Source organism: Rattus rattus, chromosome 1 (assembly GCF_011064425.1).
Source record: "Rattus rattus isolate New Zealand chromosome 1, Rrattus_CSIRO_v1, whole genome shotgun sequence".
Lineage (NCBI taxonomy): Eukaryota > Metazoa > Chordata > Mammalia > Rodentia > Muridae > Rattus > Rattus rattus.
Genome location: NC_046154.1, coordinates 252,285,092 through 252,305,168, shown reverse-complemented (window position 1 = coordinate 252,305,168; position 20,077 = coordinate 252,285,092). Strand labels below are relative to the sequence as shown.

At 41.7% G+C, this 20,077-nt stretch overlaps 1 protein-coding gene across 3 annotated transcripts in view; it reads left to right on the top strand.

Moving 5' to 3' along the window:
- Tcf20 (transcription factor 20) overlaps window positions 1–20,077 on the top strand; it is a 99,922-nt gene that overhangs the window by 12,141 nt on the left and 67,704 nt on the right. For 2 of the 3 annotated variants that reach the window (XM_032918567.1, XM_032918562.1), the window contains exon 1: window positions 718–774. The exons of the other annotated variant lie outside the window; for it this stretch is intronic. The gene's annotated coding sequence lies outside the window, so the exon portion shown is untranslated. Of the gene's footprint in view, window positions 1–717; window positions 775–20,077 lie in introns of those variants that run through there. 3 annotated transcript variants of the gene reach the window in all.

Below are 20,077 nucleotides of genomic sequence, written 5' to 3'. Positions count from 1 at the left end.
GAGACAGCATGCACACACTCTACGCTGGCCTGGTGTGACCCACCTGGGCCCGGCGGACGTTAAGAAAGCAGGCGCCACCCTGGTGACGGCTCAACTAACTGTACAAATTGCCACGGGCTTCACAGGCTGCCAGAGGCGCGACTTCGAATTTGCAGGCTCTGGGAGAACTCCAGAAATCCCAGTAGAAGGTTCTGCGCCACCAACTCCCAAGAAAGTTGCTTTGAGGGCACCCCACAGGGTATCCTCAAGCGGAGGAATGGAGGTAGCACTGGGCGCGTGGTACGGGACCGCTGAGTGGGGTCTCGTCGCTGTGCCTCTCGACGCTGCCACACGCGGGTGGGCACGCGCGCCACCCCGCCCCCGGCCCCGCCCCCCTGCGCCGCCCGCCCCGCCGCGCGCCCTCCCGCCCGCCCGCGCGCCGGGGCCCGGAGCCGCCTCATTGGCTGCGCGCCGTCACCTGACGCTCTGTTATTTCCTGTGTGTTGGGAGAATGGAGAGAAAAACCCGGAGCCGAGCCGCCTTCGGCCCCTGCGAGGCGGCCACGGCCTCAGCCGGGGAGTCCTCCCTGAAGCGCGCCGGAGCGGGGGTGAGCAAGCGAGCGCGCGGGCCGGAGCGAGCCTCTAGGGGCCGCGGCCCCGGCCCGCCCCGCCGTCGGCCTGGGCGTCCGCGCTGGAGGCGGTGGAGGCACCCCCACCCCCACCCCGCGCCGCGCCGCCGCCCCCTCCCCTCCCAGTGCCGGCGGAGGCCGAGGGACGGGCCGGGGGGCTCCTGCAGGTAACCGCCGCTCGGTCTGAGGGAAAAGGGCAGCCCGAGGGGCCGGGACCGGGCCGCGCCGCTCATCCTGGCTGCTGGGAGCACAGGTCGTGGCCCGGCCCGCCCTGCGAGTGCTGAGCCTTGGGAGTCGCCGAGGGGGCTGAGGGGACCGGCGTGGGCTGCTCAGGGGTCAACCGCCAGGACGGGCGTCAAGGCAGAGCGGGCCGGAGGCTCTCGGGCGGCGGGCGGAGATACCTGGTCGTTGCGGCCTGAGGTGCTGAGGGGTCTACGTTCTTGGCAGCCCGGCGGGGACCGGCGTTGCTGGCCTCTTGGCTGCGGGCTGGGAGTGAGGCACCGGTGGTGGAGGGCCGGGCTTGGAGCGGGCCGGGGAGGGGCCGGCTGGGGCCGGCGGAGCAGCCGCGCGAACACCTGAGGCCATGTGGATGCGGCTGCCGCTCGCCTGCTGGCGGTCCAGGGCAGGTACCCGGCGGCGGGGCGCGAGCTAGGGGCGCAGGATGCACTTCCTGTGTGGGGCGCTCTCCCCTCCCCCGCCGTGGTGAGCAGGGCAGGGTGTGGGGTCCGGCGGAGTCCACGAAGGAGCTCTTCTCGCGGGTAGGTTTGGGAAGGCGAGGCTCTGAGTCTCTCTTCCCCATTCTTACGGAAAAGTGGTTTAAAGAAGAGTTTGCTATCCGGCCTGCGGCGGGAGGTGGGGTGTCTTGAGTGCGCCAGGATGGGAGTGGAATTTAGTGTTGGGGGACGGTAGATTCCTCTACGGTTTGTGGGTGCGGACACCAGTGTTGCTTGCCTGCCTGCCTGTGTTCAATTCCTTTGGGGACGAATCAGAATTGGGGGCTTCTGCCCGAGCTCTGCGTTCTCCCTCCAGAGATTAGATGACTCTGGTAAATGCTATAAAATGGATGGAATTTTTGAGCTATTATCTAACAGGCTGATCTTTGAATGATAATTGGACCCTTATGCTAACAGCCTTGGTGAAGAGTTTTATAAAAGGTTTACACGGGGTGGCATTGGTGGCTGGGGAAACTGCACTAAATTCCGATCTAGGAGGCCTGGAATGCACTTCCAGCTTGGCCACCAAATAAACTGTAGCCCTGGGCAAGTTACCTACTACCCTTTCATGCCTCAATTACACTTCTGTTAAAGACTCCTTTGCAGGCCAGGCATTTCGAAGGTTTATTTGAGTTTGGTTTGGTGGTTCTTCCATTCCTGTTTTGTACTCTCATTTTGACCATAGGAACTTTTCTGAGAAATGTTTAAGATGTTCCTCACTGGATTGAAAAGTAACTTGGTCAAGATAGTTTTTGCTCAATTCCCAATGCTTTTCTGTGCTTCTGAAGAGAAAACACACACTATTAATAGCTGTCTAGCCAATGTTGAATGCACATTATATTTTTTCTTTGTGATAAGAGTTTTCTGACTAATTGAGAAATATGGATGAGATGATTGGGTCCGTTTTTGTTGGCCCTTTCCATGCTGGGAAGGGATATAATTTCAAGATCTTTTAGGTGACTCTTGGCTAACTTGAAATTTCTAACTTCGGTCTTGGAGTAGGGATAAAGTAGAATTAGCTGTGCGATGTAATAGGCTAGTAGAATTAATATCCACCTCAGGAGGCAGTAAATATTTGCATCCGCGGTTTAATCCTAGTGGTAGGGTATTTCCTGGCAGATGCTGAAGAACCCCAATTAGTTTTACCTATTTTTTGGTGTGTGAGGGCCCTGGGCCATATGCTTTTGAATAGTAAATACCCCTAGACCAACTCGGATTTTGTTCTTTTTGTCTAAGACTTTTAGTATTGTAATATTTGAGGGATATATATTTAATGTGATCTCCTGTGCCTCTTATTTTTGGCTATGTAGTTCTGAATGGCCTTGAACTTCCAGTGATCCTCCTGCCTCCTGATTTTATTCATCTGGGGTTAATAGCTTAATTCCCCATAAAACATAGTCCATTATGTTTTTCTTGGATCATTTTTTAAAAATTTGGTCTGTATAGTTTAAAATGGTCTTAACATGGATGGGGGGATGGGCTCATAATGTCTATTTTGTGTATGTGTTAGAAGAAGGTTTTCTTTTTCTTAGCATCAGGCCTGTCACATAAGGAGACACTTAAGACTATATGAATGAGTATAGTCATTTTTGGAATTTTCTAAAATATGAAATTCTATTAGGACTTGAATTATGACCCTCTCTTCAGCCCCCCCGAGACTTGTCTTTATTACGTTCTAACTTTCTCTTAGAGATAGGAAAGGATTCTAACATTTGCATTAAAAACAAAAACAATGGGGCTGGAAGAGATGGCTCAGTGGTTAAGAGCACTACTATTCCAGAGGTCCTGAGTTCAATTCCCAGCAACCACATGGTGGCTCACAACCATGTGTAATGGGATCGATGCCTTCTTCTGGTGTGTCTGAAGGCAGCCACAGTGTACTCATATAAATAAAATAAATAAATCCATGAGCCTAAGAATTCTCAACTGTCCTAAAATGTCTTCTCAGTGGACCTGAGAGTTCATCATTCCTTCTCCTCAGTACATAAGCTCGTGGGAAGTGGGACTTGGATATAACTCTCCTCTCCTAGACCGTAAAACTCATTACCAGGTTCCTTTTAACTCAGGGCAGGCTCAAGGTGCAGAGCAGTTAGTGTGAGCAGCCCTGAAATACTTAGTAGCTTTCTGCTGTCATTCTGCTTCACTGACTCTTAAAACAAAACCACAACAAGCAACCACACAACTGGTGAGTATGAAATCTGGACCTGGGTGAAATACTGGAAAGTGGTTTCTGTGACCCTTGGGAATTTTCTTTCTTTTTTTTTTTTTGGTTCTTTTTTTTTTTTGGAGCTGGGGACCGAACCCAGGGCCTTAGCGCTTCCTAGGCAAGCGCTCTACCACTGAGCTAAATTCCCAACCTCCCTTGGGAATTTTCTTAACTTTCAGTTTGCTCATGCTTGGCCAGTTTTGCTGGTATCCCTAAAATTTAATTTTAAGAGTTTCTCTTTCTTATCTAGTTTTGTCATTTTGTCTTGAGCTGAAAACAACTGAAAGTGCACAAGTCATAAAAGGTTGTCTTTCTTGTTGTGTGCCTGTGTTACTGGTTTGCAGTGTTTAGGAACCATGTCGTGATTGCTTTCATTTTGACCAAAAGAGACTTTGTTGGCATAAATTTATGAAAAACAGAACTTTTCCCAGGATGCCTTAAACATTACTTCCTCTTGAGGGTAGTATTTTTAGTTTTAGGCCCTTGAAAGTCCTGTGGAGGTGAAACTGGGGATTGAGAGCAGAGTCTCAGTCATGCTAGGCAGGTAAATACTCTGCTACTGAGCTATAACCCCAAGCATCTCAAGAATTTTTGTCATGACCATGGTACCCACAGTATAGGTGAAGTTTCTCATGATGACAAATAAAATTCAGTGTTTCCTATAGTAGGGCCATGCTTACTTTGAGGTAATGCACAAGACTAGCAGGAAGATGTGCTACGTAATAGGAGTTGTTGATATAACTGTGGCCTCATTTGATGATTCTTTTTTTTTTTTTTTTTTTTGGTTTTTTTTTTTTCGAGCTGGGGACCGAACCCAGGGCCTTGCGCTTCCTAGGTAAGCGCTCTACCACTGAGCTAAATCCCCAGCCCCTGATGATTCTTTATGAATTTAAGAACATAGAATTGGGAGTGGTGGCATATGCTTTTAATCTCAGCACTTTCAGAAGCAGGCAGGTCTCTATGACTTTGAGGCTAGCCTGGTCTACATAGAGTTCCAGCAGGCTGGCAAAGGCTGAATAGTGAGATCCTGCCTCCAAACAAACAAACAAACAAACACCAACCAACAAAAGAATGAGAGCATACTAGCTACTAGGGAAACTACCCCCTACTATAAAAGTTCTTCTGTAGGATTGGGACACTTGACTATCAGCACAATATGGAGATAGTTTCTTTGTTTGAACATAACATCCCTAAATGTTGATTAAAATCCTCTTCTATATGTCTTGTCATTTGCATTAATAGATGTTTATGGGCTATGCTAAAACGTAGAAGATGAAATGGTAGGCCAGATAGAGAATGGGCCACTCTGAAAACATGCCATAAACAGTAAATAAATAAGAATGTCATATAGTAATAGCTACAAGGAGAATAAAAAAAATATAGGTGGATGTGTTGGTGCTTGTCTCATGAGACAGCAGGATTGTGAGTTTAAATCTAGCTTGAGCTGCATAGTAAGCAGGCCTATCTGGAAAAGAAAGAAAAGGCGCTCAATATGATAATAACTTAGAATACTGCTTTAGAGTGGTTTCAAGATGGCCCCTGTTTTGTAGACATTTCTCTTAGCTGGGTAGACAGATTTAATCTTTAGGGCAAGTAAAAAATGCTAAGTAATTTACTTCGGCCTTGAACATCTGGAAAAAATACCCAAGGCCATTGCTAGGAAGTGATGTTCCCTTCTCATAGTCTGCTACCACCATTAAACATAGACTTTCTGTAACAAATGTGCTTTATCCCATACTTACAAAATAACACACAGAACCTGTTTCTTACTTGTGTGGCCAGCCATGTTGTAATCAAGGAAATACCCCTTGGGATGTAGTGCCCCACTCTTCTCAAGAAGGCCCCTCCCCCTTGACATCCCTCCCCAACTTGGCTGGCTCATTCTCACTATGTAGCTGAGAGGATGGCCCTAAACCCCTGATCCTCCTATTTCCACCTCCTAAGTTCTAGGGTCAGACGTGAACTATTGCACTCAAGAAGAATCCCTACTTTTACCAGGCACAGTGACTATTTTTCAGGCTTCCTAAATAATAGTTTATACTTTTAGTCATAGAAGTGAAACCAGGGCAGTCCTGTAACTGAAGTGTAGAGATAATATCAAAAGTTATCCCCACATCTAAAAATGCCTTATTGTAACTGAACTCTAAGGAAGCATTTCTCCATATTATACATTGTGGACCAAGACAATAAGGATAAGAAACCAGTTAGTGGGGTCTAAGAAGCCAACACTGTTTGCCTTTGTGAAAAGTAACAGCAACAGTCTTTGTCCATACTGCTTCATATTGATACAATGTTTCTCCAGATTGGAATTTCATAGGGTTTCTGTTTGTTTTAGGCCTAGTCTTGTAGTGATTGAACTCTATTTAATAGACTAGGCTGCCCGAACTCACAAAAATCCTCCTGCCTCTCTCTTGAGTGCTGGCATAAAAGGCATGCATGACCACACCCTGGTGAATTTTTAAAAATTGGAATGCATTATGCCATATGCACATGTGCGCAGGTGCACATGTGCACGTCTTTGTGGAGAACAGCTATATGCCCAACTTTTATGTGGGTATAGAGATCAGATTCATGATCAGGCTTACATGGTACACACTTTGCCTGGCTGGCAAAGAGCAGGCTCCCACCTTGACTATCTGTGTAAATCACCATTCTTTCAGTTTTTCCTGAGCTGTAAAGTCGTTGGGTTAAAACAGATTTATTCTTTCTTAATCTAGTTTGTAATATGTATTTGGTGTAGGTGCCTGCAGAGGCTAAAAGAGGGTGTTGAATCCCCTAGAGCTGGAGTTGAGGTTGTGAGATGCCTAATGTGGGAGCCAACTTAGGTCCTAAGGAAGAGCAGTTGGTCTGCTTAACTGTTGAGCCATCTCTCCAGCCCCCATTGCTTGTTTTTTTTGGGGGAGTTTTCTTCTGGCTCTGAAATTCTGTAGTCATGGATGAAAAGGGAAGCAAAAGGCAGTTAAGATACCATTTAGCTGGGAAAGAAGTTGAGCCTCCTAGCTTGGACTAGCCTGTCTCATCTGTACTGCGTCACCCTTTGCCAGATCCTCTTATAGCTGCCTTTGCTGCTCAACATCCTTCTAGCTCAGTTCCACTCAGTTGGGACCCTCTGTTTTTGAAACAGTACCCTAGCAAGACATACAGAAGTCACTGTGTTCACCACCTCAATCTGAAACTTTAAATGTAAACACACCAGTGGATGTTTTCTGCCTTCTTTTTTTTTCCTTTTGATTTTGGTTTTGGTTTTGGAAACAGGGTCTCTTGTTTCCTAGGTTGTTCTTGAACTTAATGATGGTTCTCCGGAGTGCTACACGTATAGGCATAATCCACTACACTTAGGTATCCGCAGTTTTTATTAAGACAATTAGAAACAGTCAGACATTACTCCTTACTGAAGCCTTTAGCAGGCACCATGAATGATCTCCCTATAGTTCTTCTGGCTAGTCCCTATCCACACTCACTATCCCCAGTGCATGAAAATAAAAAGGCATAATCATTCTGCTTCATTATTTGGATTAACTTTTCCATACATCTCCCTCCTCTCAGTGGTATCACTACCTTTCCAGTTTCTCAAGTCATGGTTGTATCATTCTCTTATAATTCATCACTGAGTTACCGACAGTACTATTTCTGTTATATGACTTTCTTTTTAAAAATTGTTTTTAATTTTAATTTTATTTTATGGGTGCTTTTTTCCCCCCTGCATGTATGTCTGTGTACCACACGTGTGCTGGCTGAGATTGCCATTGTAAGCTCCATGTGGGTTCTGAGAATCTAACTCAGATCCCCTGGAAGAGCAGCCAGTGCTGTCAACTGTAGAGTCATCTGTCCAACCCCATAATATAAGTCTTGTAATGATATTTCTTTCATCCTGTCCCCACTACCCCAGTGCCATATTCACCCTCGGTGGAACATTGGCCTATTTCTATTCACATCTGCCTCTACTCCATCTTAGCCAGAACTTAAGAATCATCTCTTTCCTAATTAGAATATTTTGTTTCCTATAGCACCCTATAGAGAAACCTGACCCCTTCTGTCTTTTTCCACCTATATCTCTGACTGCTTGTCTCGACTCTAGCTTTCTTCAGCAACTCTCATTATTCAGTTCCTTGAAAATGCTATTTCCTCCAGCCAGAACAGTGACTACCCTAGCCTTTTCTCATCCTTCCTGATGTTTGTGGAATGAAGTACCAGAAGTTAAGCAGTATGAAAGTGAAATAAGAAAAACTGTTTTTGGTGTGCATCTGTAAAGTTCTTAAAGAAGTAGAAGTGTGTGTGCAGAATGCTAGTTTGGTTATAGCATAGGCAGAGTTTTTTAAACAGTATATCTAGGAGTCTGCTATCCTGTTGGTGAATGTGTAAAATGATGTAACCATTTTTGGAAAACTTAAAAGAAATTCTTAGAAAGTTGAACATGTATATCTTGTGACCATGTAGTTTCATTTTTAGGTATTTATTCAGAAGAAAGAAAAATTTCTGCAACTAAGCTATATGCAAGAATGCTTATAACAGTTATTCTCTTAAAAATCATATCCTGGAAATGGTCCAGGTTTCTATCCATCAGCAAGATAAACAAACTAGTATTTACATTTAATGAAAGGCTGCTGAACAATAAAAAGGAACAGACCACTGGTACTGTGGTACTGTAATAAAGATGAGGTCTCACAAAACGCTGAGTGAAAGTTAGAAAATGGATCATCTTATTTATAAGCCAAAGTAAACCATGATGTTAGGAATTGGATCGGTAATTCTTTTTGTTTTGTTCATAGGCATGTCTCATGTAGTCCATGGTGGCCTCAAACTTGTTAGTTATGTGGCCAACCTCTGCTCTTTCTCCTACCACCTCCCAAATGCTTGGATTATGAGTCTTTCTTACAATGTTTGGCTTTGATACCCCTCCCTGACACTTTAGGTAGATGAGGATTGACTAGGAGGGGGACATAAGTTTTTTAGAGCAGTGGTTCTTAACCTTCCTAATGCTGTAACCCTTTTAATGTTTCATGTTGTAGTGACCCCCAATCATGATGTTATTTTCATTTCTACTACATAACTATAATTTTGCTACTGTTATAATATGTAGGATATCTGATATGCAACTCCCAAAGGGGTTGAAACTCATAGTTTGAGAACCTCTATTCTGGAAATATAAATATATCTGTATCTCAAGAATAGATCCTGTGTTTATAAGTAATTTTATAAGTAAATTATATCTGAAAACAATTTAGGAATTAAGCTAGATTCTAGGCTGGTGGTGGCGGTGGTGGTGGTGGTGGCGGAAGAGGAGGAGGAGGCAATGGCATGTCGACAGTGGACAGCAATGGCACTTAGATCTCTGCAAGTTTGAGGCCATGCTGGTTGGTCTACAGAGTGAGTTCCAGGTCCATCAAGGCTACATAGTGAGGCCCATTCTCAAAACTAAAACAAAACAAATAAAACAGGCACTATAGTTCACACTTGTAATCTTAGCGCTGAGGAGACAGAAAAGGATACTTGGGGCTTGCTAGCCAATGGGAGAGATCCTGTCTCAGAAAACAGGGTTGAGAACAACTGAGGAAAACACCCAGGGCCATTTTCTGGCCTCTAGGCACCCACCTGTACACATGCACCAAAAGTAGAACATGATTCAGAGTCTTGAAAGATGGCTCAGTTGGTAAAACACTTACCTCATAATATGAGGACCTGGGGTTTGAATGCCCAAAAGCCAACTTGCTGACCAGTTAGCTTATCCTGCTTGGCAAAGTTCCAGACCAGACACTGCCTTAAAGAAAATGTGGAAGGTACCTGAGGACCTAAACCCAAGGTTAGCCTTTTGACTTTCATATGCTCCCTCCACAAATGTACATGAAACAACGCGCCTGCACACACGCACAAAAGTTGGGTGTTTTTAATCTTAATACTTGAGAGGTAAAGGCTGGCTGATTTCTGTTAGTTGTAGGCCAGCCTGGTCTATAGTGAATTCTAGGACAGCTAGGTTCCTTCAGAAAGACCCTGTCTCAAATCAAAATAAAACACCAGAGTGAGATGGGAAGCACTTTTACCCCTGATTGCAGGGCTGGGGTTTGGGGGTGAAGTTCACTCTTTTCTCTCGTCCTAACAGAGCAAGCAACTTGTCTGTCTGTTCTCTTTAGATATCTATCTAAAACTTTTGTTTACAGGAAAAAGACTTGAGAAATATTTCCAAACACCACTTTATATGCCTTTTTGGCTAGTCAGAGCCATTTTGCATTGTTTTTATTTTGCTTTGGCTTCTGTCATGTTCTCTTCAGTGCGTTAACAGTGAAAGTACTGTTTTGCCAATGAGCCATTGCTCTGTTGTGATCTATCCTCAACTTCTGTCTATCCGTGGTCAGTGTAGGTCAGAGGTTATGTAATATAAAACATGTTTATTTCTCCAAGTTTGTCTGTTGGCCAAGATGCTGTGTTAAGCTTTTTGACTTTATGTCTTTTCACATAGGTATTTATATTGAATTTAATTGTAGAAAATTTACAGGGTATTTATATGACTAACTAAAATTAATAATAGAGAAGACTTCAGAGGAAGAAATAATGGTCTGAGTTAATTTAGCCTGAGAGGAACAAGATGATTGAAAATATTGGTTTTAGGGTATATTGAAGAGTTTCATAGTTAGGGTTTTACTGCTGTGAACAGACATGACCAAGGCAACTCTTTTTTTCAGAGCTGGGGACCGAACCCAGGCCCTTGCGTTTGCTAGGCAAGCGCTCTACCACTGAGCTAAATCCCCAACCCCGACCAAGGCAACTCTGACAAGGACAACATTTAATTGGGGCTGGCTTACAGGTTCAGAGGGTCAGTCCATTATTGTCAAGGCAGGAGCATGGTAGTGTCCAGGCAGGCATGGTGCAGGAGTTGCTGAGAGTTCCACATCTTCATCTGAGGGCCACCAGGAGAAGACTAACTTGTGGTTAGGAGGAGGATCTTGTCTACACTCGCAGTGACACAATTTCTCCAACATGGCCACACCTCCTAATAGTGCCACTCCCTCAGCCAAGCTTATCCGAACCACCACAAAAAACATGGCCAACTGTTCCTCAGCTCTGAAAAACAATGCAGAGAGGCCCAGAATGGAGCATTGTAGTTTAGGTGAAGAAATTGAAGAACTCCGTGCTCTGTGGGGAAAGCTGGGAATTTCTGGAGAATTTTGGAACAGGAGTGCTCTCATTAGTGTTGAATAATTATCCTACTGGAGGGCAGTTTGGGACTGTGTTCTTAAGAACAGAATGGCGCCTACACACTCTAGGACTATCAGTGAAGCCAATAGTTTATAGCCACCTGCGCATGTGTCAACAGACAGTGAAAAAGTGCATGTTGTATTGAATTCAGTACTAACTACCCCTACCCAATGAGTTTAAACCTGACAAAAGGCCTGAGGGTGCAGCTCTGTGGTAAAGTGTTTGCTTAACATGCACAAGGCCCCAAGTTCCATCTCTAGCATTGCAAAGATAAATATAATGACAATAGAGTTTCATCTTTTGATTGAAAAAGACTTTGTGGAAGCGGAATTGAATTTTAGTATATTCCATAGGAGACATTTGAGTTGGGAGTGAAAGACATTATAGCTGGTATCATTTTTTAAGTATTTCTATGAAATGAAAATAAAAATTTGCTACACCTGGTTAGCATGTGCTAAAAGCTGACTTTCCCTGAAGATAAGTGACACAGATAAGGGATAGGCTACATCTGAGAAAAACATTTCACTTCAGTCAAGATTGCTAAGTAGATTATATTCTATGCACAAGAAATACCAAAATATCTTCATTTTTTCCTAGAGTTCAGTGTCCGTAGGAGAATCAGACACAGAAAATTAACATTTATAAAATGTACAAAAGATCTGTAAGACAGTAGCAGTGGTGTAACGAGCTCTAGAGGAGAACATGGAGGGGGCTTGTTAACTCCTGATTGAGAATGGAAAGAGATGAATGAAAGCTGTGGAGGAGGAGACATTTAGTGGGCCTCACAGGAAAGAAGAGTGGTGCAGAAGCAGTGGGGAAGGAACATGCCAAGAACAAGTTCTTTAAGACTGGGTCAAAAGTATGTGGTCTATTGCTACAGCAAAGTGAGCTCTGGAGCATGGCAAGGTGGGTGGTCAGGAGCAAGAGGGACCCGGGCAGCCTAAGAGTGTGACCAACCTTGAATTTGAGTGCTTGATTTGCATAATGGAACATGGTTTGGAAATAGAGTTGTAGTCCATGATTGAGAGGCCCTTTCTCACTGTGAGGAAGGCTGGGTGGAGACATGGGAGGGTTGCAACCCTGTGACGAGTTGGTGAGTTTTGCTTCTTCCTCTTCTGGTTTTCCCCTGGCCCAAAGCCTTGTAAGAGGCAGCATTAAACTAAGCAACTGGTTTAAATAAAGTGGACTTATAGGAAATTCTGGCACTAAATCTGCCTTATCATCAAAACAGGCAAGGATATTCTAGTGGCCAAAAACTCAAGTTGTTCATAATTTTTATGTAACAAATTCTAAAAGCTAGACATTCTCAGTGCTTGACAAACATTGACTTATTTAATTATTAGAAAAATTAGGAGGTAATGTTATCTCCCATTTTGTGGATGAGGAAACTGAATCTTGGAAGAATTGAATGACATGACCAAGGGCACATAACTAGTATGTAGCAGAGCCAGCTTTTGGTGTTGGGCACTTGGCTCTTGTTCTGCTCTTAACTGTACTTGATTTGGTTCTGTGTTTAATCTGCTAGATGAGTGGCAAGTGATGTAAGTACAGGATTCCTTGGAGGAGGAGAGATTTGGTTTTGGGTTGTAGAAAAAGCAGAATGAAGAACTGTCTTTAAGGACCAATATGTGAGAAGATAAGGACTATGCACCATTGTGTTCCCGACCTGTAGGGGTGTATCGTTTGTGCTCAGCAAATAGTTTTTGAGTGGATCAATGAGTAGAGTAGAGTTGCTGCTCACTTTCCAAGCACTGTGCCATGGGAGGGGTCTGTTGTTCTCACAATGGTCCCATGAGTGCGCTACTTGCTTATATATGCTGTGTTCACTCAGTTTTAAAGAATGCTGTTCAGACAACTGTTTACTAAATTTAAAAAGTCAACTTATTTTCAAAATAAAAATATTGGGCTTTATGATTTCAGCAGAAATCTATATATTCAAGTGCTGGACAATGCCTCTGGTTTGTCACATAGCTGTATGTAAGATGTGAATCTTGAAAAGGTTTAAGGAGTCGGGGGGTTAGGGCGATGACTCAGTTGGTAAAGTGCCTGCTGCGTAAGCATTGAGTCTACATTCCTAGGACTACATAAGAAGCCAGGTATGCCATGGTGGTCCATGCCTATAACCCTAACTCTGGACAGGCATATGCAGAAAGCTCCCTGGAACCAAATCTTTGAGCTCCAGGTCCAGTGAGAGAATCTTGTCCTGCTCTTAGAGAAAGATAGCTGTCATCAACCCCTGACCTTACAAACCTTCGCACAAATAAATCTCACACATTCACAACTACATGGACACATACATGTATCTTACAAATATGAATTGACATTGAATTCTTGATAGTAGCTAAAGTATTTATGTAATTCATGTAAAGGAAAGTTTATAATAAATATTTCTCAACAGACTAACATTCTTTCTACCCTCCCTATCTCCATTTTTATATGAATATTCATAAGATTTGATATTGGCCCATCCTTACCTGCTAAGAGGCTTGCTAGTGGTTCATTAGGAAAAATATTTTTTAGTAACCTAGTGCTAATTCAGCTCAAGAACTGTCTTTGCCAGTATTAAGTCACAGCATCGATCATGTAGAAGTCTTCTATATGAGATCATTAGTAAATTAATAACTGATACAGGTTTCTAGGGAAGAACAAACTAATGTTTTATCTTTGCCTAGTTTGTTCTAAATTAAGCCATTTGAAAAGAGGAAAGGGGTAAGTTTTTTTAGTGAATCAAGACTTAATTCCACAGCCAGTCAATTTATATATTGACCTAATTTAGCATATTCACCTTCTATTAAAATAGATCTTATAATATTTTCTATTAAAAATAAGATTTAACTACTAAGCTAACAGTATGAAAAATAATTTTATAAGAGTATTACTTTTAGTTAAACTAGTTATATAAAAAGCTATTTTTATTGAAATAGTTACGTATGGAAATATGTTAATGTCACGATTGTTTATCTAATACAAATATTTTAACTAAAATAGCTTCTAGAAATGTTTTTGTGGCTGGAGGTGTTTTCTAACGTTATTTTATAAAACATCGCTTACTGTTGTGTTTCTAGAGCAGAAGACTTATTAGGTTTGACCCTTTGAATTTGTGGTTTCTACATTTACTGATTCAGCCAAATGTAAATGAAAAATAATTTAAAATAAAAGCTTTATAATTATCTGGTGAACAATATAACTATTTTGATAGTTTTTATATATGTTATGAAAAACTGAAACATTTTATGTAGGGAACATTGTTTTTAATGTGGGGAACTTGAGCATCCACATAATGCCCATGGAGATTCTGGAAGTGGGGCTTTTTTTTTTTCAAATGTATATGGATGTTTTGTCTGCATGTATGTCTGTATATGTCTGGCCAGAAAAGGTATCAGATCCCCTGAAACTGAATTGTGAGCCACTACTGGGAATTGAACTCTGGTCCTTTGGAAGAACAGCTACTGCTCTTAACCACTGTGCTATCTCTTTAGCCCTGGTGGTAGTAGGTCTTAATTGCTACTAATACCATATTTATTTCAGACAGTTTAGACTAGGTTATATATAATATTTAGGGCTGAGTGTAGTGGTATATACTCTTCACCCCAGCATTTGGAAAGCACTGTCAAGTGGATCTCTGTGAGTTTGAGGCCAGCCTATATCAGAACAAACAAACAAACAAACAAACAAACAAACATCGGTTTTTGATGTAGAAGTAAAATACTGTCTGTTCATATTAGACCACTGATGTAATAAAACACCGATTCATACTTTGAGCTCTTGTACCAAGTACCAGGTCTAGTCTTCTATTCATTATTTTATTTCTTATAAGTTAACCCTATAACCAAGTACTTTATTAGTAGAGTGATAAGCTAAACCAGACTTGAAGTAGATTTGAAAGCTCGTATAATTTATTTAGTGGTTATATGTTAGAGCTAAGGCCAGACTTTGTCAGGTTCCAAAATCTGTTTTTTTTTTCTCTTCTTATGTTAGATGTGTACACTATATAAACTTTATACCATGTGGCCACTCCCTCTATATGCAGAAAGCCTTCCATGCCTTCCTAGGGTTCAGGTAGCCTCCTTTTCTGCTCTGTTTTCTTAAGACATCATCTGACATTTTGTTTTCTCCCCTAATATGAGCTTCAAGGGATAAAAACAGTGTCATCCCTGTTTTTAGAGTAGTATCTGGTATACAGTAGGAGCTCACATATTGATTGAAATATGTACCTTACGGTTATATCTCTCTATGATACTCATATAATTGATTTTGTAGGAGTAGTGATTATTTTCTTTCTAGACTCTGTTTAAAGTGTGTGAGTTGAAGGTCCCCTGCGGAGATGCTGAGGAGCCCTCGCAGGGTCAGTTTATGGCTGTTGCAGATGAAGTTGAAGGAAGTGAGTGAAGTGGGCACGGAGGAAGGCCTGCTTTTAAGTTGCTTTTCTAGCCTCCAGAAAATAACTTCTTTCCCTGTGTCTTCTTATATACTGCCATAAAGTCTTTCAAAGTTAGCTTTGCCATATCCCTTATTTGTGTATGGATCATGTGTAGATACCTCTCTTTGTAGTCCCAACTCCCAGCTTTCTCGCAGTAATTACTCTATGTGCCCAGAACTCTCTCCATTCTCAGTTGTAGGTCTGTGTATTCGACATTAGCCATTTCTTGAAGCTATTATTTTTCAGGGCCTTTCTCAAATATTCTTTCTCCCAGGAAAGCTTACATGTTTGTTTGTTTTCCGTTTCTCTAGATAGCCTGGGCTGTCCTGGAACTCACTCTGTAGTTACCAAGATGGTCTCAAACTCGTATGGTCCCACCTCTGCCTCCCTAGTGCTGGGATTAAAGGTGCACACCGCAACTGCCTGGTGTTGACATTTCTTTAACCAGTCATTTCTTTGCTTTGTAATTTTTTTGTTTTCTCTATGTTGGAGATAGAACTCAAGGTCTTTGTGTGTGCTGGGCAATTCTGCTACTTCCATATCCCTTCTCTACTTTGACTGTTTTTTGGCACCTTCTCTTTAGCAAGTTTTTTTTTTTTCATTGTTTATTTATTATGATGTAGGTGAATGTGCACATGGCATGACGTGCTTGTGAAAGTTAGAACTTGTAAGAGTTGATTCCTTTTTTAAAGGATTTATTTACTTGTGTATTAGGTTTTTTGTTGTTGTTGGTTTGGTTTTTTTTTTCCCCCGAGACAGGGATTCATTCTCAATGTCCTGGGTGTCCAAGAACCTACTTTGTAGATCCTCCTGCCTCTGCCAACTGGGTGCTGAGATTAAAGCTGTTGACCACCAAGCCCTGCCCTGTGTACGAATGCTTTACCTTCATGAATGTCTGTGTACTGTATGAATGTCTGGTGCTTGTGGAAGGCATGAAAGGGCATCCTGTTATTAATGTATGTGGTATGGTTGGTATGTTTGATGAACAATTATTGATACATTGCTATTAATGAAAATTTATAGTTCATATTTGAGTTCATTCTTTGGAATTTGCCAATACATAATTTTATGATCCTACCATGATGACCTCATACAGAGAGCCTAACTGCTTGTGCTAGCTAGCTCCATCCGTGGCTCCCCGGCTCCCCTTTGTATCCTTAGCAGACACAGATCTTTTTCACTCTCTGCAGTCTGCCTTTCCCAGGATGTGTCATTTTTGGAGTCATATTGTCTGTATCCTTTTCGAACTGTTTTTTTCTATCCAGTAATGCCTCAAAGGCTCTTCGTCAGTGTTGTCTTCTTTCCTGACAGGGTCTTGCTATGTAGCTTTGCTTGGCCTCAGACTTGGGATGATTCTCCTGCCTCTGTCTCCTGTGTACTGGGATAGGCGTTGCCACACTCTGCTAGTTCTGTATCTTTCTGAAGATTGATATATCTGTTTATCATTGTTAATAATTTACAGAATACCACCAGTCTATCTGTTTACTACTGAGGAGGCATCTCAGTTACTAATACTTTTTGACAAATATAGATAAAGCATGTAAGTTTTCTTGTCTTAAGTTTAGTTCATTTGGATATTTAGATGTATGACTTACTGATATCTATCAGTAGGCTTAGCTTTGTAAGAAATTGCCATACTGTTTTTTTGAAGTGTCTATATATTAATTTTTCTTGCTGTTTTAAAAATTAACTTATATTTTAATAGATGAATGTATTACAGATAGTCATTTTAGCCCCTTTTAAGTGTACAGTAAAGTGGTACTAATTATATTCACAATGTTACACAACCATTATCACTCTTTCCAAAACATTTTCCTTACCCCAAACAGAAACTCTAGGCATTAGGCACTAACTCTCTATTTCCTGCTCTTCCAGACCCTTATAACCTCCAATCTTCTAATCTGTTTCTGAATTTGCATGTTCTAGTTATGTGGTATATATAGAATCATGTTTGTCCTTTTGTCTCTGGCTTATTTTACTAGCAGTGTTTTCAAGGTTTTCCTTGTACAATGTAGCAGAACTCCATTCTTTTAGATTGAGTAATGCTGCATTGTAAGTATAAAGTAGGCCCTTTTGTTTGTCCATTATCTATTGATGTGTATTTGTGTTCTCTTCACCTTTGGCCTATTTTGAATAATGTGGCAATAAACATTGGCATTTAATATTTTTTTAGGGTTAGAGATGTAGCTAGGTTTGTACAGTGCTTATGCTTACTTACATAGCTGCATGCTATGTAAGTTTTCAGTCAATCCCCTGTCCTGTAAACAAATGTGTTCCACACACTTGTAATTCCCTAGCAATAGGAAGTTGGTGGGGTCAGGTGGATCAGAAATTTAGGGTTGTCCTTGGCTACATAGTCCAGTTGAGGCCATCCTGGAATATATGAGATACTGTTTAAAAAAAAGTATCTGGGACTGGAGGGATGGCTCAGTGGTTAAAAGCACTGACTGATCTTCAAGAGGTCCTGAGTTCAAATCCCAGCAACCACATGGTGGCTCACAACCATCTGTAATGTGATCAGATGCCCTCTTCTGGCATGTCTGAAGGCAGCTACAGTGCACTCATTCATATACAATAAATAAGTAAACATTTAAAAACGAAAGAAAAGAAAAAGTACAGTATCTGTTGAATTTTTGTTTTGAGTTCTTTTGAATATTGATGTGTATGGTAGAATTGCTGTTTATATCTTAACTCTGTAGTCTTTCAGGAGCTGCTACATTCTGTTCCAAAGTGGATATACTGTTTAACATTCTCATCATAATATATGGGATTTCTAGTTTCTCTGTATATGGGCCAGCATTTATAATTTTTAAAATTTTCATAGCTATTCTTAAGGAGTGTGAAGGAACATCTCATTGTGGTTTTGATTTGCATTTGCATTTGCTTGTTGGGCATTTGTGTTTCTTCCCTTCCTCAGAGAAATTCAAGTCCTCTAATTGTTTTCTTATTTGTTGGTGTAAATACGTGCTTCTGAACGTTTGTGTACGTTTGCACGTAGTTATAAGTGAAGCCAGAAGTCAGTGTCACATGTTGTTCTTGAGATGCCTTCCACCTTGGGTTTTGAGACATGGTCTCTCTCATTGGCCTAGAACTTGCCAGTTAAAGAAGGCTGGCTGGATGGCCAACAAGTCCTAGGGGTCTGCCTGTCTCTGCTGCCTAAGATTGTAAGTACTTGACACCATGCCTGGCTTTTTCATAGGTTAGCTTTTAAAAATCAGTAGTGGTTTTGTTGTGGGGTTGTAAGTTCTGTGTAGCACATATCTGATACTATATGATTTGTATTATCTAGGAATTTTGTATTCTTTCTGCTAATGCCTTTTGGATAATTTAGTTTAAATATGGATGAACCTGTATGTGGTGGTCAGGGACAACTTTTGGGAGTTTTACCTTGTTGAAGCAGGGTCTTGTCATTTCTGTCACTTCACTCCAGGCCAGTGGTTCTCAACCTTCTTAAGGCTGCAGGCCTTTAATCCAGTTAGTTCCTCATGCAGTGGTGACCCCAAACATAAAATTATTTTGTTGATATTTCATAACTGTAATCTTGCTACTGTTATGAATAGCAGTGTAAATATCTGATATGCCAGGTATCTGATATGTGGGACCCCTGTGAAAGGGTTGTTTGTTGTTGTGACCCATGGGTTGAGAAATGTTGCTCTAAATGGCAGACAGCCTGTCCTGGAATGAGAAACTCTTGTTTTCCCTGCTCCCTTCTTTAAGGATGGCTTTGCTGATACTCACCTCAGCAGTTCCTCTCCCACCAGAGTGCATATCTGGCATTTTCAAATTAGCTGGGTGTGGTAACAACAGAATCCATTTTACAAGGCAAGTTTCTAAGTGCTGGAGGATTCCTTGTTTCCAGTAGCTTTCCCACACTCAAGAGAATGAGACTTCAGGAAGACTGTGAGTTTGAGATCAATTTGGGCTTTATGAGATCCCGTTTACAAAACATAGTTAAATCATTACATTATAGTTTCCTTATTCTAATATCTGGACTTCTCTGTCTGGATCCTTGTTCTTCATGTTTCTTACAGTATTTTGTCTGTTCATGTTCGTGAGCTAGAGATGGAATTTGGAGCATTATTTATAGAAATAATTAGAGGCTGAGGAACTTGATGTATTTTCAGGTGCCTGAGGGCACCAGTAAACCAGGATCACTTGGATCCGGGTTAGAGTTTTTGCATTGTTCTAAACTGACCGGATGATTCTAAACTTACTCTTACTCCTAGGAAGTAGCTTTTTGGAGCTCTCCTGCCATGTTACAGGGTTGGGGAGGTGTCAGGCATGTAACTGGACCTCCTGGCCACTTCTGACAGGTTTACAAATGCCCCCCAGGCCTTCTTTGGATTTTCATTTTTTTTCAAGGCAAATTATTTACCTTTTGTTGGTGTTTTAGAATTTAAAAAAATGGGCTGGGGATTTAGCTCAGTGGTAGAGCGCTTGCCTAGCAATCGCAAGGCCCTGGGTTCGGTCCCCAGCTCCGAAAAAAAAGAACAACAAAAAAAATAAATAAAAAATCATGTGCTTATATTTTACTTAGTCCTTCCCACATACAGAAAAGTTAGTTTATAACTAGAAGCAGAAAGTGAGTTCTTATCTTTATAAACTCAAGTTACTGTAACAGTAACCTCAAACTAAGTGGCCATAAGGTTAAAGCTAACACTGAATCCTGATTTGCATGCTAGTCAGTATAGCTAGCTGAGCTGGTTGGGGAAATTACACAGTGGCAGTTTATTGGTTTGTTGACTGATTTTTTTTTTTTTTAAAAAAAGATTTACTTGTTTTTATGTGTATGAATATTTTGTCTGCATGTATGTCTATGCACCACATGTGGGTAATACCCACAGAGGTCAGAAGAGGGCATTGGATCCTCTGGGACAGATGATTTTGAGCCACCATGTGATGCCCAAGGTCCTCTCTAAGAGCAACCAGTGCTCTTAATT